The sequence below is a fragment of the Sinohyriopsis cumingii genome, chromosome 16 (genome assembly GCF_028554795.1).
Source record: "Sinohyriopsis cumingii isolate HCF-2022 chromosome 16, ASM2855479v2, whole genome shotgun sequence".
Taxonomy (NCBI): domain Eukaryota; kingdom Metazoa; phylum Mollusca; class Bivalvia; order Unionida; family Unionidae; genus Sinohyriopsis; species Sinohyriopsis cumingii.
Window position 1 is genome coordinate 89,305,232 of NC_142976.1, and position 26,661 is coordinate 89,331,892.

At 37.7% G+C, this 26,661-nt stretch overlaps 1 protein-coding gene and 1 long non-coding RNA gene across 3 annotated transcripts in view; one reads left to right on the forward strand and one right to left on the reverse strand.

Moving 5' to 3' along the window:
• Nucleotides 1-26,661, forward strand: part of LOC149780968 (solute carrier family 49 member 4 homolog) — a 136,367-nt gene that overhangs the window by 36,946 nt on the left and 72,760 nt on the right. The gene's annotated exons all lie outside the window — the stretch shown is intronic.
• LOC149780969 (uncharacterized) lies at nt 740-22,976 on the reverse strand. The gene is made up of 4 exons (XR_016415187.1): nt 21,975-22,976; nt 21,348-21,469; nt 10,518-10,632; nt 740-1,146 (listed from the first exon to the last, which is right to left on the reverse strand). It is a non-coding gene; the product is annotated as an uncharacterized LOC149780969 (long non-coding RNA).

Sequence of the window (26,661 nt, forward strand, 5' to 3'; positions counted from 1 at the left end):
ACAGACACTTTTCTGCCATTTCCACTGGCATCATCTCATATGATGTTATTTAAAAAAACTTCCTACAACATACTCACAACATATAAAACCTATATGCAAATCTGATGAAAGCTGCTTGTGTTTCTGAAACACATATTCCATACTGGTGGCAAGAATGTCCAAATCTACATTACAAAAATGAAAACATTACCATCCATCTAGGAGTTGCAAATGTATGAAATCCTCTTGTTGGGTAGTTTTACTAACAGGCTTTACAGCAGGGCCTTCCATTAGATTTAAATGTGGCAGGTAAGTTGACAAAGTAGGGTGGGGGGTTGGGGGGACCTACCCCAATGGGGATAATTCATTTTTTTTTTAAAGTAGCATGGTGTAAAGTAAAAGTAGATGGGCTGATAAGGAATCCACTGAATTTACAGACTAAAGGTTCAGACATTTGTTTTTAAGAGAAAAATGAAAGAAGGAAACAATACAACAGATATTTTAATATGACTTTAATGTTTATTTTCTAGATTTAATTAAGATTATGAATCAGAATCAGTCTCCAACTCCACTGTAAAGTTTATCTATTACTTCTTCTGCTCAGGCACCTGCAAATTAAAACAAAATTGTAATGCTTAAATAAAGTCATATCATCTCAGCACTAGTTACATATGCAGAAGTCATGTTAATCAGCATTATAAAAATGTATGAAATTTTCTTCACTGCACTTGTGCTTCCCTTACTATCGTTAAGCCATGATACAAGATAACTTTGCACTTACTTGTCATTTCTGGCAAGTGGATGGTGCAATCAATTTGCACAAAGATGAATTTATTTCATCCAAATATTTCATGTGAATAAAAATTCCAAATGGAGGCACTTGTCCGATCAGACAAGATATATGCATATTGTAGTTAGCTGGACTCTAGCTCTGATAGTCCTGGGCAATAGGATAAGCTGATTTTGTTATCAGTTTAGAAATGCATCCGCTTTGCAAATACTATGCTTTAAAAGACGAAACTGAATCCAAAATTGATGAAATAAGAGTCATTTGGATTACCTTGTTTTTTATCATTCTGCGTTGGTTGGGTGCATATTTGAGGGTCTCTGATATGGTCTCTTCCATTCCATTTGCCTTTGCTTTGCCATTAGTTTTCAAGCAGGCTTCTGCATGAGTAATACAATGTTTTAAAATAAGTTTCACAACAAAGGATGCATTGCATTTTTCTAAATGCCAGCAATAATCAATGGAATATTTTTAAAACATGTACTTTGAAATGTGTCTCAAGTTACTTTATCAATTCATTTAAAAATCTCTGGCAAGTCACATGAAAAACACAATTTAAATCAAGCCATACTTACTTATCAAAGACTTTCTCATTCACATCCTTTACCTCACACAATAAATATCAGCAACACCAACATTAAATTCACACAATCAGTACAAAACCTAGGTGTTACTCTGGACAGTACTCTCACATTGCACCAACATGTCATGAACATATGCAAGGCTGCGTATCTTGAGCTGAGACGCATCAGCTCCATTCTCAGATATCTTTCAGTTGATGCCACTAAAACACTTGTGTGTTCATTACTGCTTTCAAGACTGGACTATGGTAACTCAGTTCTGTCTGGTTCATCTTAATATCTACTGCAGAGACTTCAAAAAGTTCAAAACATAGCTGCTTGGATCATACTTAGAGTACCACAATCAGAGCACACCTCCCCGCTGCTCTGTACCCAACACTGGCTATCCATTCGATCCAGAATCAAACACAACGTTAGTTCTCTGTGCTACGTTTCACTGACAGACTCTAGTCCAACATACCTATCCGACCTCACCTATGTGTACACACAAGCAAGATACTTACACTCCTCTTCTGACAATCATATACTTATTATTCTCACTATGAAAACAAAGTCACATGGACAGCATTCTTTTGCATACCAGGGCCCAGCAACATGGAATGAATTGCCCACTGAACTTAGTCACAAAGACGCAGTGATCCCATTCAAGAGTGCTCTCAAAACTACTTATTTTGACTACAAAAACAAACTTAATGACTTAATAATGTTAACTACCTTAAATATTCTCAGCATGTTTTTTATGTTTTCTAATTTCATGGTGTTTGTTTTTGTAATCATATCATTGTGTATGTTTTTATGTTGTCTAATGTTGCAAAGCGCTTAGAGCTTCTAAAGATTAGGCGCTATACAAAGTCCTCATTATTATTATTATTATATTTAGCTTGGATGAATATTTTTTAAATCAGTGGCCATAACTAAAAAATGGGATTTTGTTTTATGATCATAAAAGTATGTTGGACACCATCCATGATGTACAATGCTGTCTGACATTTCTATGCACCTAAGGTTTCCATCTCAAATATTAAAGCAAAATGCATACCGAATTTGACAGATTGATGAAAATAAAAAAAAGCAATGCTTACCATTTGAAAAGAGGCAATTGTCACTAGAATATTCTATTCAAAATGATATTAATTTTGGACACAGGGGATACCACCCCCATGTTTTCCTGACTCGTGATATGTCGGCCTATTCTGTGCACAACTTTAAAAGATGTAATGTTTATCCATCGAGCTATAGAAATGAAATACATTTACTGTAGACTGTTTCTGTCAGCAGTTAAGTTGAGTAATTAGGTCAGGTTTATAGCTAGTTTACAAAATTCAATGTAGAATGCCAATAAATGACAAGATGTATTTTTGCAAACTAAAGTGATCTTGAAAAAAGATTAGTAAAGTTTAACATTTTATAAAAAATAAGCTATTATGTGGAAAAGAAACAACAATGAAATAGGATGCAATGTGTTTACGTCTAGTTTTGGAAGGTACCGTCTCTAAGGTACCATCATAATTGTACCGTAGTTTAATGGGTGGAAAGGCCATTGAAAGGTAAGGGCAGTGCGGAGACCATCGAGTATGTTCCAGAATAGCTGAATCTTTGTAGATACATAGATCCATTCGTAACTTAAGTCCGCAAGCGAAACACTGTACTTCGTATCCCAATCCTGACTCGGGTCCGAAGTAGACAAATCCTGTTCTAGCTAAAACATACGAAGAAGGTAATCCTTCCCTATCCGTAGGCCATTTTTGAAACATGTCCAATCGACGGGCACAATCACAATAGTCAGGTAAGAAGACTGGAAAATGGTAGGGTTTGAACTTGGAGTTCTCACTGGATTTCTCACTCGATTCTTGCTGCGGCGAAGTCATCCTTCTGGTGGGTGGCTATCCTCTTACAACCAATGTTTTATATCGACATGTCCATACGGCAAAGTAAAGTGGGTGGGAAGCCGCACTCGCTTCTGCTACACGATTTGATAGACTTTTTCCAAGGGTCGACTGACGATGTGGTGTGTGGGTAAACGTACAATCTTGTTGGGTTGATAGGTGGTCACTATCTCTAGACTGCAAGGCTTCTTTCAATATGCCAAAGTTGACCACTCGACTGGTACGATAATTCAGAGTAAGTCCTTTCACTTTACACTTCGTGTGCACTTCTCCTTGTTTGGCCCAGTATTCGTAGCCGTAATTTTTGGGACCACCACTAACGAAACTTAGAATCTTGTCATTGGGGTGCTTGTCTGTCCAGGCTCCTAAACGGTCTCCTTCGATGTCAGGGTGCTGTTGACTCGGGTGATCGATATAAATGCAACTGTCCATGTCAAAGTACAAGACACGTTCCCCTAACAGTTCTAAAGCTTCGTACAATTTTAAGCGAGCATGAGCTGTCATGTAAGCTGCAATGATGACATTTCCAAAGGGGTCATCTTCTACAAAGTTCAGATCTTCTTCGTAATTCACCAAGATCAAATCCTCACGAACGACGTCCACGTGTTTCATGAATTTGGCTTTGTCGTGAATCATCTGAAAGTAGCGGGAAGGTTCGGTGAAATACTCCGTCTTGGGTAAACACGGTCATTGTGCCATTTTACCCCACAAGCAATTTAACATCACTTTGGCAAACGATCGCCTGCCTTCGTTTTTCTCAATGTGATCTGAAGTAATGCCTTCTTGTGCCCAGAATTTCTCTCTGAATGTCTTTTGGTCTTCGGGAGTGTGACACCAGGACAGATAGCCACTGGCTTCTTGCTCAGTTTCAAAAAGGCATCCACGTAGTCTGCGAAAATGCCTTTCTGCGTGGGGTCACCCTTGTGGAATTATTGTGTCTTGGGAAAGTGGCAAATTTCGTACACTTCTAACAGTTGGTATCCCATGTTCAGAGCTTTGAACAATTCTACGCTGACCCATGTCCCCGTCAAGGCCCGTTCTTCCTGGGTGTGATGACAAGGTTGATCTTGGTTGCACGTTTCAGCACAAGTACGGCACAAAGGAAACATAAGTTTGCCTTGGCAATGGCGAGGTAAGATGGGATGGTATAGGTTCGTGGGAGGCAAAACTTTGCACTTGATCAAGCCTTCGTATTGTCGAATGTTTTTTAGGTCGATGTGTTCGGTGAACAATTGTGGGTGCCCTGCAGGAAAGCAACAATATTTGCACACGTAGGGATACAGTGAACACACGTCCAAGTATATGATTTCTTCTCCTTTCTCTTCGTCAGCTTGGTACAGCAAACAGGTGGCATTGGTCCTTCCTCCGTACAAACTATTACTTGGGTTCAGGGGGTCAATGAACTGGTAACTTTCCATGAGGCGTTTAAACTCGGGATCGGTGTTCAAACGGTGATTGTATTTGTGTTCCCACATTTCCACCACTTGGTATCCTTCCTGTTCTAACTTTAGGCGTGGCTGACAAATGGCCTGGTACAAGTCTTCCATGGTTCGTTGTAAGAACTGATTTTTAGTGCCGCGGTCAGGGTAACAGACGGGACATCCGTGAAATAAGCAACCGTTAAACTCGTACATGATCTTGGGGTTTTCTAAGTCCCAGCCATTGACCGAATGCATTCCGATGATCTTTCGCCCTGTCCGTTGCGGGCATGCTGAATCCATTTGTCTTCCTTGTCGCACAAGTAATGCAACCAGCATGGGGCTTTGACCGAGTATTGACGTTTGACATAGTTGGTCGTTTGAGGACTGATGACAGCCACAGTGTTTTCAAGCATGAATCGTTGTCGGTAGACTAAGGAACACGCTTTGGCAATGGTGCAAGCCTCTTTTAAATGATCAACCCCTCCATGTTCCATGAACAGTTCTCGAAATTTTCCACAGCATCGCCGTAAAATGTCCATGTCGGAACGACGATACTTTAGCATTTCTTCCTGAAAGTCGAAAGGGTCGGAGGCGTGAGCCTGGTACCAAGCGTAGAAAGTTTCTCGTTCGGTACGCATGTTGTCAGGGTCGTAATAGTGAGCCTGAGGCAAATGGGGTAGAACGGCGTGTTGATTGGCTTCTGTATTGAAAAAGTGTGGAAAGTATCCTTTAGCCATTTCTGTCATTCCAAACATTTTAGGCATTCGACTCAAAGGCATGGCTAAGTAGCTCATCGAATCTTTAAACTGCACTTGTCCCACTTGCATGAAAATGATTTTGGCTCCGTTCAAAGTGATTTTAGGACGCTCGATGCCACGTTCCGTATAACATCTCAAAAGAAACTGTCCATCATATCCGGAGAAATTGTGAGCCATCACCGTGGCATGACAATGACAATCTCCATAATAATGTTCGATGTCCTCTTGGCTCCACGTCTTGTCGATGGGGTCTAAGACCCATTGTGTGAAATCGGCTAGTGTGTTCGGTCCTTGAAAGATTTTTTCACGCCCTCCAGGAATCTTACTGCAGTGAGGGCAATAACTCAAGATAGGTTCTTGAATCACTTCTCGCACGCTCGATGAGCCACACAGAAATTAGGAATGTGAATACTGATCTCTTGCATGCATTCAAAATCGAAAAAGATGAAATTGCCTTTCTTCTTCTTGTGACCATCCTCTTTCTCTGGTTGGGATTGGTATTTTTGTATGTAGCATTGGTGTTCCAAGTCCACAATGCAGTGACAAATGTGACATTTTTTCTTTCCTGAACATACGTGTGCCTTGGTACTGTTGATACATAGACCTTGTCCACACATTGGGCACAATCTCAGGAGTTGACAAGCACATTTCTTCTGTGAACCTTGCATCTTCAGATGTTGTTGGTAACAGGCAGGGCTGACAAATGTGCGCAGACAAGCAGGACAATGCACTGGTTCTTGCCCTTCGCTCAGACAGGGTTGAGAGGCCAAACATCCTGAGCATTTCGATCCACAATGTTTGTGTTGCTCTCGATTATTATAACCATCATAAGTCACATTTCTCACAGTAATATTTGTATCCCAGGAATCCAGTGATAGTGGTAATGGTATCGAAATGGTCATCGTGATGATAGAGGTGAATGTATTTTCCATCCTTAAAGTCTTTCCCTCGAAACAACAGAGACCCGCGCACTTCTTGAGGGTGCACTTTCAAGGTGTATCGTGGAGCTAGGGCATCTTGCAATTTTTGCATCTCAGGAATGCCACAGGATGTGTCTTTGGACAGGCATGCTTGTTGTAACAGAAGTTCTGCTTCATTTCGTTGTTTGGCTCGGTTCGATTTTCGAATGTTCTCCCAGGCTCTTTTCCATTCTACCGTGTCGTTCTTGTCGGCATAGGTTCATCCCACCACGATGGCTCGGGCTAAACACATGTGGTCTTGAAAATTGTTAATTTGGACAAGACTTGTTTTGGTAATGCGAAGGTTGTTGACCAATAAGGTCTTTCTGCATTGTCCGGTCCCTTGAGGAGGAGAGACGTGGGTCATGTCCAGTGTGGCTTTTCCATCGGTGATGTCAAACTGGTCATTAGATTGTTGCACGTGTTGAATCTTGTCCATGACTTTGGAAGTGGTCAATTCTGCAGGGCTGCTAAACTCGATCCAAACAGGGGATTTCAAGCCGTCATGTTGTATGGAAAGTCTCAAGCGATCATCTTCTTTGGGTTGACATTGTCGCTTGAGTGTGGTGAGCAAAGAATCCCACATCTCGGTGATGAACCCTTTTGCTTTCTCTAACAGTACTTCAGACTTGAAATCTTTAAACTTCACTGTGTATTTGTAAGCCGTAGTTCTAAATTTTCTAGAGGGACGCTTTTCCGTCTCTCGAATGTCATAGTACTTTTCAGGGTTGACTAAGGGTGGTAAACTTTGTTTAGAGGGTTTGGATTCTGGTTCACTCATGTCCTCTTCAAAATCACTGGCATGAATTTGTGCCAAGACTTCAGCCCTAGTACGAGGCGATAGATCACGTTTCTGCCTCTTACTTTCTTCTTCTTTCTTCTCAAATGAATTGGATCATTTCATCTCGATAGCAAAAAGTCAAATGACTAAAGTTTAAACACCATGGATTAATTTATAGTCATAGCAGACCAGCGTATATAAAGGGTATGTGTCTTGTCCTTTCACTATTCATTTCACTCTCAAACTGAGCACAACAATGGAAGAGACTACCAAGATTGAACGTTTCATCAGAGCTTTGCGAGGGGTCATTAGAAAATTCTCTTCAGACCAGCCGAGGGACTACTCTCCTTCCTTTCAAGATAAAAGTCAAGATACTTGCTATATCTGTCAGAAGAAAGGGCATTGGTCTTCAGAGTGTCCAGACCGTCAAAAAAGAAAAAAAAGGGGTTAGAAGAGACAAAAGTCAAGATACCTGTTATTATTGTCAAGAAAAAGGACATTGGTCACCAGACTGCCCAAAAAAGAAACAAGAGGAGTCAGAAGAAGAGAGGGATTCTTCAGAGGAAGAGGAAGAGGAAGAAAACAGACAGGTGAAGAAAAAGAAACAGGAGAAGAAAAGAAGGGAAGAAAGTGAGGAGGAAGAGGAGGAAAAGACTATGACGGTGAAGAAATTAAAAAAACAGAGAGTGAACAATGAGACAGAATAAGTCTATGAATTTTTTAAAGTGCTCTGTTGTGAATTGTGAATTGTAAATATTTATAAAAGAATAAATTAATTATAAAAGGTAAGTGTCTTTGGGTTTTGATTTTAAAATAAGAACCTACACTCACGCACACTCATACACAGACAGGTACTATTGGGTAAAATGTTTTTTTTTAGTTATTGGCAATTGAAAGCCTATCTCTTTTCGAGAGACGTGGATGGCCCTGAAAAGGGCCTTTTTTGGTGTAAGGGGTGAGTTTAAACAATCAACTTTAACTGTCTTAAGCCTTTGCCATGGCCAAGGCCTACTTCTGGACTGCGTACTGTTGATGATGATTTCGTTGAAATCACTAAGGATGGTGCAGTAGGCGTAGTCACAGGGTTGGAGTGTTTAGCTTGGGAAGGTCGTATTCTCTTCGGCCGTAATAAAGAAGTCTGATACATCTGTTTCAGACTTCTTAACTAAAATGTCTAACAGTACCGTGACCGTTTGATTTTGACACCCTTGTTTCTTTGCTGCTGCGTCTTCTTCTTCTTGTTTTTTTCTTACCTCTTCTTCTTGCTGCTGTTGCTGTAGGAGAAAAGCTTGTTCCGCTTCCTTTTGCTGTTGTATAAATTTCTCCAATTCTTCTTTCTGTCTCTGTCTAAAATTTTCCATGTGCGGTAATGAAGGAGAAGGTGACGAAGGTTCAGGAACAAATTCTTGCAAGGTAAAAAAATCCACAAAATCCCAATTCACCTCTTCTGAAAGTAAGTCTGGGTTCCCTTGGGTAGTCTCCACCATCAGTGCACCCAAACTGATCGTTTTCTGAGTTTCCGTCATGTTGAAAAACTGTCGCTTAGATTGACTACGCACAGGCGCTAGCGAATCTATATAGACTATGTGACGTCACAGACTGCTCTCTTCGGATTGGACGTGGGCTGACTGAATTTTGTAACGCGTGTTTGGATTGGTCAACAAACTCAATCCGTTTCAATCCTTCCTCCCCCTATAAATAAGTACAGTTCACTGCATTCCTTCACCTGTTACTCAGCACCCCAACATGTGGACCGATGTACAATCTTCAACGCTTGTGTCTTCGATGATGTTCCGGACGGACATATCAATGTATGTCCGATCCAACTGGACAGTTATCCACAGGACAGACACCAGCCTGTGGATGCGAAGAATCTTATGTGGAGCATCAAGGATGCCTCAAAAGAGTCTTAATCTATGGTCCTGCAGTCAGGCACAGCCTAAGGTCAAGAAGAAGATGTCACAGATGCCCTTTATGTTAAGGGTATATTAACATAAAACCAAAGGCCCTTTTCAGGGCCATTCCTATCTCTCGAAAAGATCTTGACTTTCAATTGCCTACCCCTTTTTTTATTTTTTTGTTTAAAAAAATAATAAAAAAATAGAGACCCCTCCCTGTTTCAATTTTCGCCTGTTCCATTTTCATAGACCCATCAGGTCGGGACCTTATTAAAATAGGGTCCCGACCCTGTTCCATTTCCCCTAGTCCCAAGACAGTCCCACGATTTATTCCCCATGTTCAATTTCCCTTGTCCCTAGAGTGAATAGTTTTTTTTCTTTCTCCCATGTTAAATTCCCCTTGTCCCTAGAATGGATATTTTTTTTTCTTTCTCCCATGTTAAATTACATAGTCCCCAGAGTGGATATACCCTTTTTAACATGGAAGTTCCCTAGTCCCTAGACCGTCCCTATTCACTACTACCATTGTCATTACCAGCCTGAAACCAAATTTAATGCCATTTGTATAAATTCATTTCAAATAAATATTATGATATAGTTGAAGTGTAAAGTCAAGCAAGTATTCTGTTTGCAGATTTTACATTTTAGATATTATAGTAAAGTCATATTTTCTCTTGTTTAGTAAACTTTATTGCAACTGGTTCCAAAATAGTAAATCTTATTTAATGTTCATTCACCAGAATAGGTATTAATACAATCCCGAATTAACTGTATAGTACTAAAATATACCCTGATCTTGTGTGAGATTGTAATATACAGAACTATACCTCAAGACAACAATAATATATTGAATTTATATTGTATCAAGACTGTCATGGTTATGAACTCCAACTTTATTCAGGTTTTTTCATAATAAATGATCATCTTGTGCTATGGTTGAAAAGAAATCAAAGTTCAGTTTAACTCCATTCTCTCCACATTTGTAAGTTGTTAAGAGGCATACTCATCCTCAGTGTTATAGTAAAATGTAATCTTATTTGGATCAATCTTGGTGGTGTAATATATGAATGGAGAAAGAATATTATCATCCAGATTAAAATATGTTTTATTCAGACTCTACTAAAATTTTTAGTTGGATATGGGTTACGGAGCCTGATGTGTACGAACAAAGCAATGTGTACCATGACCTTTTTAATTTAACATTTTAAACTCCTGCAGAAGAAAGAGATTTTTTAGATCCATTAATCTGTATTAACAAAAACATTTCTTCAGTATGATTTTCAATTACTTAGTATTGACAAAACTCATATTTTAAAGTTGTTGTTTTTTTGTGTTTGGTTTGGCCTTTTATGGTAAACCAACACAAGTAAGTTATTTAGTGCCAAGGCACTTTAAGTATAGTGCCTTGCCCAAGGACACACCATGGTAGCTAACCCAGGTTGGTCTGATGGTAGAATTTGAACCTACCTTATTTCACAGGTCCAGAAAGCTAACCACTGAGCCACTACAGCTCCCCATCTTATAGTGGAATGCTGGTATACTTTATGATCAAGAAGGATGGGTTGGGGTATGCATGTTGCATCTGAAAAAAGTGATGGAATTTTTGTTTACATAATATTTTTGTCATACAATATGAATCATTTTCTATAGATTTAAGATGTATCAGATCAAGTTAAGAAAAATCATATATTCTGTTTCCTGGGAATGTACTAAAATTCACTGTTATTGTTTGATTTTTTGGTAGTAAGCTTACTTGGTATTTTTTTCTTTTTAACTTGAATACCTAATTTGTTAACATCCTATTCTAAATCTTCAGAGTTCTGTCTATTAAGTGACAACTGTTGATACATGTAGGGAAGTTTTTGTTTATATCTTTTAATTTTTGTGATTCTGGAAGTTGCAGTATTTGTTGTTGTATTATAACCATTTCAGTAATTTAATGAATGCAGAGTATACTGCTCTATAAATGAAATTTAAGTGAAAATAATGTAAAAGTATGTTTCACTGCAAATATAAATTGTTTAAAATAATATATCATTTATCATATGACTATTCAATTGTGGTAACTAGTATTCCATCCAATATCTATATATTAAAATATGTCTTTTCATACAGCTGGTGATCATTTAGATACAAGTCCAATTGAACATAATCAAATTATCAATGCAGGTGTTTTTATTAGTAGTAGTATTGCAAGTATAAGTGTTAGTATTAAGATTTCATATACAGGTATGATAAGTGTATCATAATGTTTAAATGATGCTCCTTGTTACAACATAAAATATGTTCATTGAAACAAATGGTTCACTGGTAAATTGGCAGCAAAGGTCTTCACTGAATTATGTTGCATAAACTATTTTACAATAAAACATATATGATGCATCTCAATTATGATGAATGTGAGGAGGAGGATTAATAATAATGCAATTTAAGTTATCTTCATAACATAAGTTCTAGCAGATGTGTAATTTTTATGTGGTTCATCATCAGTTTGAAACTGGTCTGTGATTTCTGGATCTGGACATACCTGGTCCCCTGCTGTTGTGCTGCTATGGTCTTTACAGTTCATTAGGATATCAGTTACACTTGGTTTACATTTAGAACCCCATGGGATGGAATGCCCAGTTTGAAACTGAGAGAATGGTTAATTATCCATAATATAACTCCTGCAGTTATTATTAGGTTTGATATCAAGGTCTTTCTTTAAAAGCTTTTCAACTCAGGTTCTGTTCTACCATACAGATAAATAAAGTCAAATTCAAGGCTTTCAGATTTGTCCAGTTTGTTTCATGTGTTGCGGCAGACAGACTGTATATTGCCACTGTACCATATAAATATCAGTGCTTAGTCTGCTCTCAGTTGCTGTGGTTTGATTAGTTACAAGTGTCATCACATGTGACTAATTATTGACCAATGTAATGAAACTTGTATAATTAGAAGGCTGTATTTAAAAACTCTAAAGATCTTAAAAAGAAAATTGGATCGGGGTAAGTAAAACCTTTTACTTTGACCATTTGGCTAGAAAATAATTTTCAATAAGTTTAAATTGGATAATAGTAATATAATAATTAATTACACAAATCAGAATAAAAGCTATTTGCATATCCCCTTACAGCTGTTGCTTTTTCATAGTACTAAGTAGAATAAAGTATAGTTAAGACAGATAGCTTTAAGCTAGAATTAAACTCAAATAAATTGCAAGAAATCAAAACAAACCCAGGATTAAAACTAAAGAAATATCCCGTCATATATACCTTACATCAAATAAAGAAACTCAAGATGGATAACAACAAAATTAATGTCACATCATCAAATAGTTATCTCAGCTGCCTGGTCAACCTAAAGGCAGATAAACTAAGGCAAACTTACTCCAAAGCAGTCTCATCCCCCCTAAGAGAAAAACGACAGATACAGTTCTTAACGCCAATTTTCAACTCGACCCCAACTGACTCGATGAGTAGACTCTACCTGTCACCAAGCGTAAACGAGAATGTGGACAATCTACCGAGTAACCGCAAAACTACATCCGACATGAGTACCCAAACTGAGGAACAATACTCAACAAGCACAAAAACAACCCAGACCACGCTGGTTAAAAACACTAGCAGCCAGGGGACTCAAACTGAGAACCTACTAGATGAAACAGAACGCCCTCACCCTACCACAAATAAAGCAGTCACACACGACTCAACAAAAGGTAAGAATAATAGGAAAACCAAATCCCAAATACCAGTTAGAAAGACTAAGGAACACACTAACTGTCAGAATACAAGACCCAGCAAGCCGGTTATGGACAACGAAACAAAGTCAGCTAAAGAGACAAACACCAGGGGAAAAAAGACCAGTCTGCAAAATATCCAAAACAAGAAACACCCCGCTGAACTGACTCTCTTCGTCAAGGGAGTAAATTCCAAAAAAACGAAGTTAGCCTTTAAAACCATAGCATGGCAACTGAACAAACATCACCAAGGAGAATTCACGCTTAAAAGCACTAGAGACGACTTGCTGATAATCAAATGCACCACTGAACAACAGATTGCCAAATATATGGAAATTGAAAGAATAGACCAAATAAATGTTCAGGTCACTAGACACAACAGAACAAAACAACACATAGACCCAAACCCCCCAAAAACACACAACAAAGGAGTCATATACGTATCAACTCAAAATAAAACCAATGAAATAGTAGACTACATAAGGAGTAAAGGACAGGAAGTAGAGAAAGCAATCCGCCTAAAAACAAGAAGGGGAAAGGATAGCACTGCAGTGGTACTCTTTTTTAAGGGCGCCACCCCAGAAACTATCAAAATAGCTGAAAAACTCAAGGCTAAAAAAATTTTTGCTTTCAAAAACAAACCACGGTTCTGTGGCAACTGCAAAAATTGGGGGCATTACTCTAAGAGTTGCGGAAACCTATTCCGGTGCAATCAATGTGGTCTTCACCACCCAGACCGGAAAACATGTAGCGCCACCAATCAGCACTGCGCTAACTGTAGTGGTAACCACAAACCAAACCACGCAGAATGCCCCAGGGCTCTTAGAGAAGCCCTAATAGTCGAATATATGATCTCCCATGGGGTAAACTATAAGCAGGCCAAAACAAAAATCAGGATACCAAAAACAAAATAAATAGGTAGCACCCTCACTGGTAGGAAACACGCATAAAACGAAAACAACAGTAAATTAAACAAACTATTAAGACTTTTTGCACTAGAGATGGATTCCAGAGCAGAAATCAAAATATGGCAATGGAATGCACGCGGCCTTAGGGCCCACGCTGACCAACTAAATAACAAAATACTTGAACAGGAAAGAAAACCAGATGTTATATGCATACAGGAAACCCACCTAAATTATACCTCACGTATCCCAAACATCATAGGCTACAACACCAAAATACCTAAAGCATCGATCCCCCACAGCAAGAGGAGGGGGGTTAGCAACCTTTGTTAGAGATGGAATTACATCAGAAATGCATAAATTAACAGATAGTAGACCGCCCAATGACTTCGAAATACAGATAGTCAATATAACCGCTCAAACTAAGCAGGTACTAATCGTTAACCTCTATGAAACAAATGAGCAGCGCAATTTAAGTGCAGACGAAACAATCAAAATGATTAAAGACTGTGGAGAATGGGTGGTAATATGCGGGGACTTCAATGCGCACAATGAACTATGGGGGAGTCAAAAGACGGACATTAAAGGAAAAATTGTACAAAAATGGGCACAAAAATGCAACTTAGTTTTTCTAAACAACGGAATGCACACCCGGATAGATGACAGAACAGGCCACACATCAGCAATAGACCTATCTCTATGCACACCAAGATTAACAGGCATTTCTGATTGGCAAGTTGATGAAAGCGACCCTATGGGAAGTGACCATTACCTTATAAATATAGAAATACAAATTAGAATACCTCAAAATAAAGCGTCCTTCACACCAAGATGGAAATACGAACAGGCCAACTGGATTAGGTTCAAACAGATAGGTGACTCAATCGACCCAGAAACCATATATCACCGGGACATTGACACCTTTAATGACAAATTAATAGAAACCATTAACACAATGGCCCAAGAAACAATTCCTAAAACTAAAGGAGTAGCACCCAAACCCACGGTGCCCTGGTGGAATAATGAATGTAAAATAGCAATTAAAGAGAAAAAAAGAGCTCTAAACAAATTCAAAAGAACTAAAAATAATAGGGACTTTAACTACTACAAGGAAAAGGAAAAAACTGCCAAACAAACTATTATGATAGCTAAACAAAACTCATGGAGAGAATTCTGCTCAAAACTAGATATTAACACAAAATCGAAGGAGGTGTGGTAAAGAATTAAAAAAATGAGAGGCAAAACTAAATCAATAACCCCCAACATACCTGGACAAAACAACAAACATAAGGCAGAATTATTCGCAAACTATTTCGCCAACATGTGTAGCAATACCAACTTAGAGGATAAGTTTAAAAATCATAAAAGGCAATTTGAGGAAAGCAACTCTGACAACATAAAGGAAGCAGGAAATAATGACGGCCCACTAAACCTTCCGTTTACAGAAGCCGAATGGAGAAAGGCCCTCGCCGGCAAAAAGACCACATCCCCCGGGGAGGATACTTTGGGGTATGAAATGTACAAGAACCTACCCAAAAAACTTGTCACAATTGCACTTAACCTCATTAATAAAATATGGGAAACCGGTACCATACCTATAAGATGGAAAAAGGCAGTAGTGGTCCCGATTCTTAAGCCTGGAAAACCCTCAAGCGATATAAAATCATACAGGCCCATATCACTAACAGACAATATATGTAAAATAATGGAAACTATGGTAAACAACAGGCTGAAATACCATTTAGAAAGCAAAGGACTACTAGCTAATACACAGAGCGGGTTTCGCAACTACCGAAGCACAATAGACCAACTCATGAGACTAGAAACCGCTGTCAAATTAGCATCTAGAGAAAAATTTTAAAAATCCAGATATGTTACAGCCATCTTCTTAGACATGGAAAAAGCATATGATCTAATGTGGACTAAGGGACTGATAAGTAAACTTAAACCATACGGAATAACTGGCAATATATACAAATTTATTGCTAACTTCCTAACCGATAGAAAGATACAAGTCAGACTAGGACAAGACTACTCCGAACGATACAAACTGGAAAATGGCACGCCACAATGAAGCGTAATCAGCCCAACTTTATTTAATATAATGATAAACGACCTGGAAACAGCGGTAAAACCCAACCACCTTGACTTATCCCAATTCGCCGATGACAGCGCCGTATGGAAAACTGGCAACCCAGCCAGCAGAGAAACGACCAAGCACTTACAGAAAGGACTAAACGATATAGGAAATTGGACAGATAAATGGGGATTTAAATTGTCACCTCTAAAAACAGTAGGCATAGTTTTCAATCCGGGAGGTGGCCACCCCCCACCCACTCCAAACTTAACCCTAAAGGGGGTACCCATCAAATTCGAAAAACAAGCGACACTCCTAGGTATGGTATTCGACCACGAACTCACGTGGGCAGCTCATATCCAAGAACTCGTAACGAAGTGCAAACGAGACATCAACCTCCACAGAAACCTCAGAGGGGTGAATTGGGGGGTTGATCAAAAAAACACTCGTTACCCTATATAGAGCACTTATAAGAGCAAAATTGGACTACGGTTGCCAGGTATATGGAGCGGCGAACGCCACGTTACTAAAGAAACTAGACACAGTCCAAAGCGCTAAGGGTATGCACCGGCGTCCTAAATGGTACCCCCACACAAGATATCTTAATAATAGTAAGAGAACCCCCGCTAGACCTAAGGCGGAAGGAATTGATGCTGCGATACTCGACTCGAATATCAATACACCAACCCAACCACCTCACGCTACAAGCCCTCTTAGCATGCGACAAACCATTCGATACAAAAGGAAAAAATAAAAAAATACCTAGTGGGAAAATAATTATAGAATTAAAAAGGAAATTTCAAATCGCAAATATCAACCCAGAAAAAATAAGGTACTACCCAGACCCCCCGTGGACCTGTCCCACACCACAAATAGATCTTAGCTTACGTAAACTAGGACAAAAACAAAATGACCCGATAGGACTAAGAGCATCAATACTAACGTACATTGACAACAAATACGAGACATACACGCAAATCTTCGCAGATGGATCAAAAACCAAAAATCCAAATAAAACTGCAGCAGGGATAGTGATCCCAAAATTAGATGTCGCCGTTGGAAAAAGACTCCCAGACCAATGCGCTATATACACGGTAGAATTCATGGCAATACTAATGGCATTAACATACGTCAAAACATACCCCACAACTAAGGCAGTCATTCTAAGCGACTCTTACAGTGTACTACAATCGTTAGCAACAGACCAATCCAAGAGCAGACCTAATATGATTAATCATGCAAGATCGCTACTTAAAGAGATTGAAAAAAACAACAAACACATTGAATTCGTATGGATACCCTCTCACATCCATAATCCCAGGCAATGACAAAGCAGATGCAGAAGCAAAAAACGCCACAAACGAACCAAAAGCCCAAAATATAGCATACAGCGTCACTGAAATCAATAACATGGGACAAGATCAATGACATGTGGCAAGAGCTATGGGAAAAATCGGATGCAAACAGTCTAATACACACGATGATGAAAAAAGTAAGTAGAAAAGTCGAAAGTCCGACCTTCAAAAATCCATACGATATAACAATAATAAATAGAATAAGAACAGGTAAAACACTATTGGCAGGATGCGCAGGGAAACACATAAAAAGGGGACCAACCGAAAACTGCCCCTACTGCCCAACTCCAGAAACAATCGCACACTTAATAAATATATGCCCCAAATACAACCAGGAAAGGGCCGAACTAAAATCTCAACAGGAACAAATAGGAGAACGGTGGACATACCCGGAGTTACTTGTGGCAAAAAACAATAACATAGGAATGACCTATAATAACATCATGACATTCATTAACAAAATAGGCAAAAGGGGACAAATCTAAACCGAATGAAGGGTTGGGTATAAAGAGAGACCATGTAAAGAAATTAAAACCAATAAACCTAAAAGATCGAACCAAAAAAGAAAAAAACCAATCAAAATATTACAAATCACTGTTTGGGAATTGTGACGGCCGGCTCGGGCTAGTGGGTTCACAGACTGACACCGCCGCTCATAACCCGAACAATAAAAACCAGATAAGGACGAATATTACAAAATCACTGTTTTGGAATTATAATGGCATGCTAGGCCCCGTAGGTTCAAAAAAAAAAAAAAAACAAGAAAAAAGGAAAAAAAAAAAAAAAAAAAAAAAAAAAAAAAAAAAAAAAAAAATATTAAAAAGTAAATCAAAGACCAGTCAAAATATTACAAATCACTGTTTGGGAATTGTGACGGCCGGCTCGGTATCGTGGGTTCACAGGCTGGCACAGCCGATCATAACCCGAACAATAAAGACCAGATAAGGACAAAATATTACAAAATCACTGTTTCGGAATTATAACGGCATGCTAGGTCCCGTAGGATCAAAAAAAAATTAAAAAAATATAAAAAAATAAAAATAAAAAAAATATACATTAAAATAAATCACAAATAGCTAAGCTAAACAAAAATAACAGGTAAATAGCCAAGTGGTCAAAGCGAAGGGAAACAAAGGCAATCAAACCACCTCCCTCGAAGAAAACATCTCACGGCGAACATGGCAGTATCAAAAGGACGAGAAGACCAAAATAGAAACGGACACGGGATAAGGCAGAAAGAGCTGAAATAAAGAAGAGCAGGAAAAGGCACAGGATGAAGTTAAATGTCCTAAGGCAGTAAAAGAAGAAAGAACAGGACACTTGCAGACCTTGGGGAATGAAGGCAGAAACAATGAAAAGAGTATGCCTCAAATAATCAAACCACCCCCACCCCCCAGTATGAAAAGAATTGCCTTCCCGAAATCAAACAAAAGAAATAAGGCCACCCCCCCCCACATCTACTTATAAGTGTGAATGAGAAAGTGAGCGTGAATGTGTGTTGTCGGGATATGTGGGAAAAGCAGAAAAACGAACAAAAATGTCTATAGCCATCACACAAATATAGCATACACACTCCCTACCCACCTTTTTTTTCTTTTCTTTTCTTTTTTTTTTTCTTTTTTACAAACAAATTTTACCACATAGGGCTTTCATTCTGACCCACGAAAGCCCTCTTTTGACCAACAACTTACTGGCCCTGAAACACACTGATTGGTTTAAAGCCACACGTACGAAATACTTAACCAAATTGAGATCTCCAAAACAAAATAAAGGGCTACTAAAAGCCTACTAGATGTGAAAAAATTTTCGGAAAATTCAAGTACGCAAAGTACACAAAATTTAATAGACCTTACAAAAGATAGGAAAATTCACAACTCAGGAATATCTGAAGCGTATGTGACAATCACATGTTTGGCAAGATAGTACAGGAATAGCCCAATAAATATAGGGAACTGGGCATTGATTGCAACGAAAATTTCATAATACTGCTGCTGGTGTGTTTCGGTTACTGCCTGAAATGAGAGAGGAAGGAGATGCAGGATGCAGAAACAGACCACCAACGGAGTACAACGATGGAGAAGGTTGCAGCGATGAGAGCCTGGGCGGGACCTTTTGGGGCACCTGGGCTTCGGCTTGCTTGCTTGGGGGCATTGTATAAGTTAATCGCTAAATTCAAAAAGTACACAAACGTGTACAAACTAAACAGTCGCACATACCGAAAGGTGCACGTGACTTTAATCCAATGAATGAATGAAATGTGTGCTAGAGGGTAGGGTTAGCAGTTATACTCCCAATTATGTTTGTGATGAGCAAAAGCAGCTGCACAAATTTGAGCTTTTAGTTTGGTTCTGGTAGGGTCAAAGGATGCAGGTACATTTTACATTCATTTTTTACTAGAAATAGCTATTTTCAATATTTTTCTGTGACAAGGCAACTAAAAGAATCAGTATGTGCCTTATGCATGAATAAAGTTCACTAGTACTATAACAAATTAGCATACTTTTCATCACCCCTCTACCATCAAGATTTTTTTATATTTACCTCTGTAGCAGACACAAATAAAAGTCGGCAGCTCATTTGCAGACTAAGTTACGCATATCATCTAACTGTGACAGGCAGTCACCAACAAGCCAACCTATTTCCATGCCTAACTCAAAGTAAATCTGAACCACATTATAGATTTAGCTTATGTGTAAATTTATAAATGCTAGGCTTGTGATAATTAGGTTCATGCCTTCTACCTTAAAAATTAGAGGGATGTCAAAATACGAAACTATCCAGTGAGACCTATGATGTTAATTTTAATCCCTATGGGATTTGTGACATAAAAAACCCAAATGCTTTATGTATTAAAAGGTAACTAATGGGGGCAGGATCTGCAGTGAATCAATGGTTAGTATGCTAGACTCCTGATAAAAATGTTTGTGTTAAAATCCTGTTATCAAGTCAACCAGGTTACCTACTGCAATGTACCCTTGCCTTACTCCAATTCCCTCAGTACTCAGTAAACAACTAGTGTTGCTGTACATAACAAAACCAGTCCATATTGATTTTACATATTTTACTAAATCCTGACAAAAATAATTCTCTAAATAAAGAATGATTAATATGTGATGGTCTCACATGTAATCAAACTCTTCCAAGCTTTTAATGATATGAACCGATTTATCAATGTTTATCAAATTTGCATGAAAAACTATTTCTTATTTGTCATCAAATATGTTCAATGTTTTGATCATATAAGCATTTCTGCTACATTAGATCAAAATAATCTTTTTGTCAGAAATAGAGCCCTTATAGTATTTGCAAGGTCAACCAATCAGATGCAGAATTTGAGTTTAATATGAATGAATATTTTTTTTACAAAATTGCTCTTTTGCTATATCTTGATGAGATAAATCTATTCACCAAGTCTGATGAAATTAATGAGAAATAGTTTTAAGAGCAGTAGCAAGAATGGCTAGTGAGATGTAGAACCACCACATTATATGCATAGATTTTGCTTATAGCCTCAGACATACAAGCAAATAATTAAACAAGTCAGATCTAAATTGGATCATAAACACTGTTGTGCAAATCATAAGAAACTCTGCCAATCAGATGCAAGGTCACTTCACTACCATACCTTTATCACACTCATAATAAGCATCATTGTGAAACTTGACTCTATAAGCCCAATGGCCAAGCATGATCAAACTTGAATCAGCAGTAGTGGTTATAACCTCATGTATTTGTATGCATCTTCACTTCTTCAATCTAGATCTCATTTATATAAGCATGTATTCTACGTTTAGTAAAAACTGCACTACATGTATAAATATTGCATGCAGTGGTAACATACTCAGATGAAAGATCACCTTATTATTATTAATGGTTAACACTCATCAAACTTCAAGGACAACTTAATGATTTTAGCCTATATTGTGGAAGTATGGCTTTTAGGCTGGTTAAAAAACTCAACTAATCTTATACATGATCACATGTATATACTTGGATTTTGCTCATTATTAGATTTATCCAAGATGTTGATTTAAGCCCAAAACCAAGTTTTATATAAACAAATTGATCAGAACTATGGACTCCAAAGTAGCTAATTTCTTACTGTTGAAAGACAGAAGGGGATGTGAAATAAATAACACACTCTGGACCATTACATAAACCCACTTAGCCTTTTGACCAGTTGAGATAAAATATCAACAATAATGTTAAATAAGATTGATAAATTATGTTTTCTCACATTACCTCTAGCCCTTTTCAACATGGATGGTATTTTTCTTCCACATATGTCAGCTCTTAATTAGTGGCCCTTTCCCATCATGAATGTTGTAGGTGAAACTCTCAGAATTAGGCTTTTTAATTTATATCTGTAGAAGAAAAAAACTATTGGTCTGCATATATCAATGTCACCATTTCTGTATTAGATTAAAATACCATATGTGTGTGTGTGTGTGTGTGTGTGTTAATTTTAGAATTTAAGCAAACTTGTCTCCATGTGTTTATTTTAAAACTGATGATGATAACACATAACAGGTTCAATGGATAAAATGTTATTTCTTACTTCTTACAACTGCTCATTATATCTGAATTTACATTCAATGTTTGTTTTAATTAACATATTTGGGATATTGGGCAAATTATTTATTTTGTAGTTTATCATTATATCATTTACCAGTCTTTTATCATTCAAATATGTAATATAGTACCATTATACTGACTTCATATTCTATATGATATCCCAGCAATACATATTAAGCAGATAAGTGCAAATAAAAATGTTCAGAATGTAAAATTTACTCCAAGCTCAAAGAAGATCAGCAAAAGATAATATCCAACAAATTACCAAACAAAAAGCGAAGTTAACGCAGTTACCTTTATTATGACGTCTCCAACACCAACGGTACTGTACAGCTACGTCTTCTGAGTTTTACCGTCATCTTGTCTTTCAAACCAGAATTAATTTCTTGAGCTCTTACAAAATGAAGAAACTTTTAAATACTATAATTTAAGCAGCTTCTTTACATGCCATCAGATAAATTATGGCACAGTGTTATGTCTGTCAGCAAAACGCAACTTCACATTTGGACGGCGCGCTGTGTGGGCATCGCCGACACAGCAACTGACATGAATTCTCTATTAGCAGACAATGATTCGGAATAAATCCTTCGCAAATCTAACATTCTCGATTTTTCATAGTTCCACTTTTCATTGTTGCATCTGTTTGATTGTACAATTGCTAATGATGTTCAATGAATCAACTTCAATTCATCTGCTGTCTGAAATCCCGGTTCAGTTGGTATTTTCTTCCGCGCATGATGCCGTGTAAATAAAAGATACGGTCGACATTCAAAGTGGTTTAGGTTAATTTATTATTTTTCTTTATTAAGGTCATTTGCAGAAAGTGTTTCGCTAGGGTGAGAAAAAAAAATATAACAAAAAGAAAACTTTCTTTTCCAACGCTAATACTGTATATATTTCAATTTGTGATTGATGCTATAAATAAAAAAAAATGATAATAAAGCATTTTAGCCCGTGGATTCGGCACGGCACTCGTTTTTGTGGGTTTTTTAAAATGTTGTTAGTGTTGTTTTGGGGTTGTTTTTTGTGTGTGTACCACACTAAAAAACATACCAGGTATTAGGCCTAACGTAGGAAAAGAAATTATCCTCTATTTATTACTATTCTTACTGTCAAATGACGCGAAAGTGATCAAATTGCTATTAAGATTTTGTTTTGTATAACACTTACCGCTCGTTTTCCTCGAGATAAAGCAGCCACTTCAAAATGATTATAAAATCTGTGACAGATGAAAAACGTGGTTTAAATAATTCGTAATCGCCTGCCTTAAAATACTGTAGGAATTTGCTAATGTATTTCATGGCCCTCGTTTGAATAGATACCAACGATCATGTATATCGACCAAATTTTGTATATTCCTGCCCACAATCATGTATTTTGTATTAAACCGTATATTACACGAGCGCTCTGTGGCAAACTCGGGGGGGGGGGGGGGGTCTCTATTATACCCAGAGGCGTAGCTATGATATTTTGCGCCCGGGGACGAACTATAAAATTGGCGCCCCAGCCCCCTCCCCGTTTAATCACATTTTTGAATATTACCCTTGTTTACTTATTATAATGTAACGTTGTAAGCCTCATTTTGGCGCCCCTGTACCTTGGCGCCCGGGGACATATGTACTCCCCTTCCCCCCCCCCCCCCCCCCCCGCTACGCCTCTGATTATACCTGCTGTATCAGTTGAGAAATATATTGAACAGATCAGGCCCCAATACTCTCGCTCTGAAAAACATTAAAATAATTATATGCAGAATATCGGTAGGTCTCCCTCTTGCCGAAAATGTCAGCACCATATATATTTTGCAAGTAATGTAATGGGTATAATAACACACACACACACACACACACACACACACACACACACTTTTTTGGGAGTGGGGGGGGCAACGGACAGATGCCCCCATTTCCCCAAAAAAATAAAAAGTATTTTATATTTGTGTATTTCCCCCTCAGATGTGTTCTACGTTTTATTAAAACAAAATTTTATATAAAAAATTTAGTTTTTAGAATTTTTGATGGGGTATTTATGTTTCCATAGTGTTATCTAAAGGGTTGTTCGTCCGAGTCTGGTTTCCCTCACCTTGCTCGAAGTTCATTCCCTTGAAATGTTTTGTAACCTTTGCTATATGTCGCCTAGGTCTCAGTGTTTGCTATATGTAATGGTGTTATATTGTGTGTATGCTATATTTTCTTTATGTTTGAGACAGCAAGTATAGATCAAATATCTTTCCCAGTTGTATTTCTTCCTTTATGATGTTATATTGTATCTTTTAATTTGTTTTATGGTTTTCTAATTTTGACGATGGAATGGTGTACTATTTAGACTTTGTTTAAAAAAAATAATTTCCTATTTTATTATTCGAGTGATAATATGTGTCGTTCCTCATAATAGTCTTTAAAGATGTTGATAGGTAGGTTACGCTCGATCCAAGGTTCACGCTTCTTTATTCTCTATGTGTTTTTCCTGGGTCGCGTTAGGCCTCCTTTATTTAGTTTATCTGATTATGCTTTATTGAAAGATCCAAACGTATTTATGAGACCACATTATTCTATAGTGGTCAACCATGCAGTGCGGGAGAAGTTAGTAGGGTTTTAAACTAAGTGTTATACAGTATGTATTTGTGTCTTTATTTTGTCTGTTTATGTTCTACATTGGGTGTTTTCAAAGACTCATGATGGGCCTATGCACTTCACTGAGCCCTGTGACTTAGCCCCATGATGTCATCGCCATTTACTTCCCCTTATATTTTCCCTGTATCCCTTCCTATATATGTCTTTAGAATTTTCTTTCAGAGAAAGAAGAAAAAAAATTAAATTACAAAATTCTTTTATTTTTTTCTTTCTTCCTTTCTTCCCTTTTCTCTTTTAAAAAAAAAGTTATATGGGTTTCTTTGAAATATTTGAAATAGAATTTGAAATTTTCTTTGAAATATGGCTGTTGTGGGGTGCGAGGAGGGGGTATGGGTATGGCATCAGCTCGCAATTGCGCTACGCGACCCTTCGGTCTGTAATACCTATTCCTCCCTCCCCCTCTCTCCCCCAATTCCAACATCAATTGCGTTATATCAACCTGACGGTAAGTATCTATTCGTCGTAAGACGTACTGAGTTCTTGTTGTGGTTAATATTCTTATTTTTACCACGTATCTTATTTAAAAATCTTTATCACCTGTCCACAGGATATCATCGTAGTTACTATATAGTCTATACATTTTAGAACGATTTTGTTTTCGTAGTCTAAATCTATGAATAAAATGTTATTTTTGTTATACTTATATTTTTTGCAAATTTTCATTATTAACTTTATCCTATTATGTTTAGATTTATCACATTGGACAATCGTATGTAGTTTGGTGAAGTTCGCTGTTTTACATAAAGGGCATTTCGGCATTATCCTCAGCATACGATGTTTGATTGTTTCTTCGCCTGTTAGCCAGGTGTTGTGCAGGTATTTAAAAATTATACTTTGTGTTTTGACAGATCTTATTTTCCCCAATTTTTCCAATTTTTTGTCCAATTTACCCCCTCAGTTGTCCTGCTCTACTCTACATTTTATATTTTTGGTTACCTCCTCCCTAATCCAAGCGTGACTTTTACTTATTAAATTTTGCATAAATCTGTTTTGTCTCTATATTTTAAAATTAGTTCTCATATGTTTGCGTGGCACTTCGATTTTTTTATATTAATTTGTTATTTTTGTATATCTCTGGTCGGTTTCTCAAGGTGAAGCCGAACCAGTAGATGTACGGTGCTTCTCACGCTGTAGCCGGGTCTGAGTGCATTTTTTTTTTAATCTATTGATTATGTTAGTTAATTATAGTAGTAGAGGGCTCGGCAACCCCAAGCCCCCTCTACTTTTGGCCCTATATAATGTCTCTTTTTTTACATGATGCATTTTATGATTCCATATATAATCTATTATTTCGTTGTCTGTTTTGTTTAAAATTGTATTATCCATATCTATGGATTTAATTATGTAGTTAATATTTGAGTATAAATAAGTCTTGGCCACTTGGGCCCGCTCCATGATAGGTAATGGCGCCATGGCCAGATTTTCACATTTTCTCTTATTTTATTGATAATATGTTCATAATTTTCTACAGCTTCTTTTTTTTATTGCCAAAGTAAACCCCTAGAGCCTTTACAGTGTCTCTCAGTAAGTGTGTGTGTGTGTGTGTGTGTGGGGGCGATAATCCAGGGTGGTTGCCCCTCCAGTTAACTATTTTTAAGATTTCGTGCTTGTTGTGGTTTATTTTGGAACCCGACGCTTATAGCATTTCCCCTCTCTTATAAAGATGTTGCAATCATATGCATGTTAGAGCATTTTTTAATTCTTTTTTAGGTTTGGTATTTGTATGCCTTGTATAATCAGGGGCGGATTAAGGCTCACTGGTGCCCTAAGCACTGACAAATCTTGGCGCGCCCCTCTTTTCCACGTACACCTGAGAAGATAACCCTAGGGTGTACCATGATCAAGAAACAGAACATCATGATCAATTTGCACTAGTTGTATCAGTTTTTTTTTACAAATCTTCATTCTTTTTTCTTTCTTTCTTTTCACCCTTTTCTCAACTTTGTGGTGCCCCCTTTGGCCCTGGTGTCCTATGCACGTGCTTAGTCTGCTTAATGGTTAATACGCCCCTGCTTGCACATCTGGGTTGTTTCTTATCGTGTGACGTAGGATTTATATTGCCATTACGTATTCTAGCATTGATAGTGGACATCCTTGTATCACTGATCGTTGTATTTCAAATTCTTTCGTGCATTTCCCGTTTAATTATCCCAGTGTGTAGGATTTTGGTCCATTTTGGAAATTGGGTCCGAAACCAAATTTTTTAAAAACATTCTTTATACAGTTTTGTTCAAATCAGTCGAAAGCTTTCTCCTGGTCGAAGAGTACCATAGCACTCATCATACCAGTTTCATTTATGTAGTTAATTATAGTTTTAATGTTTAAAATATTGTTTTGTATATCCCTCCCCC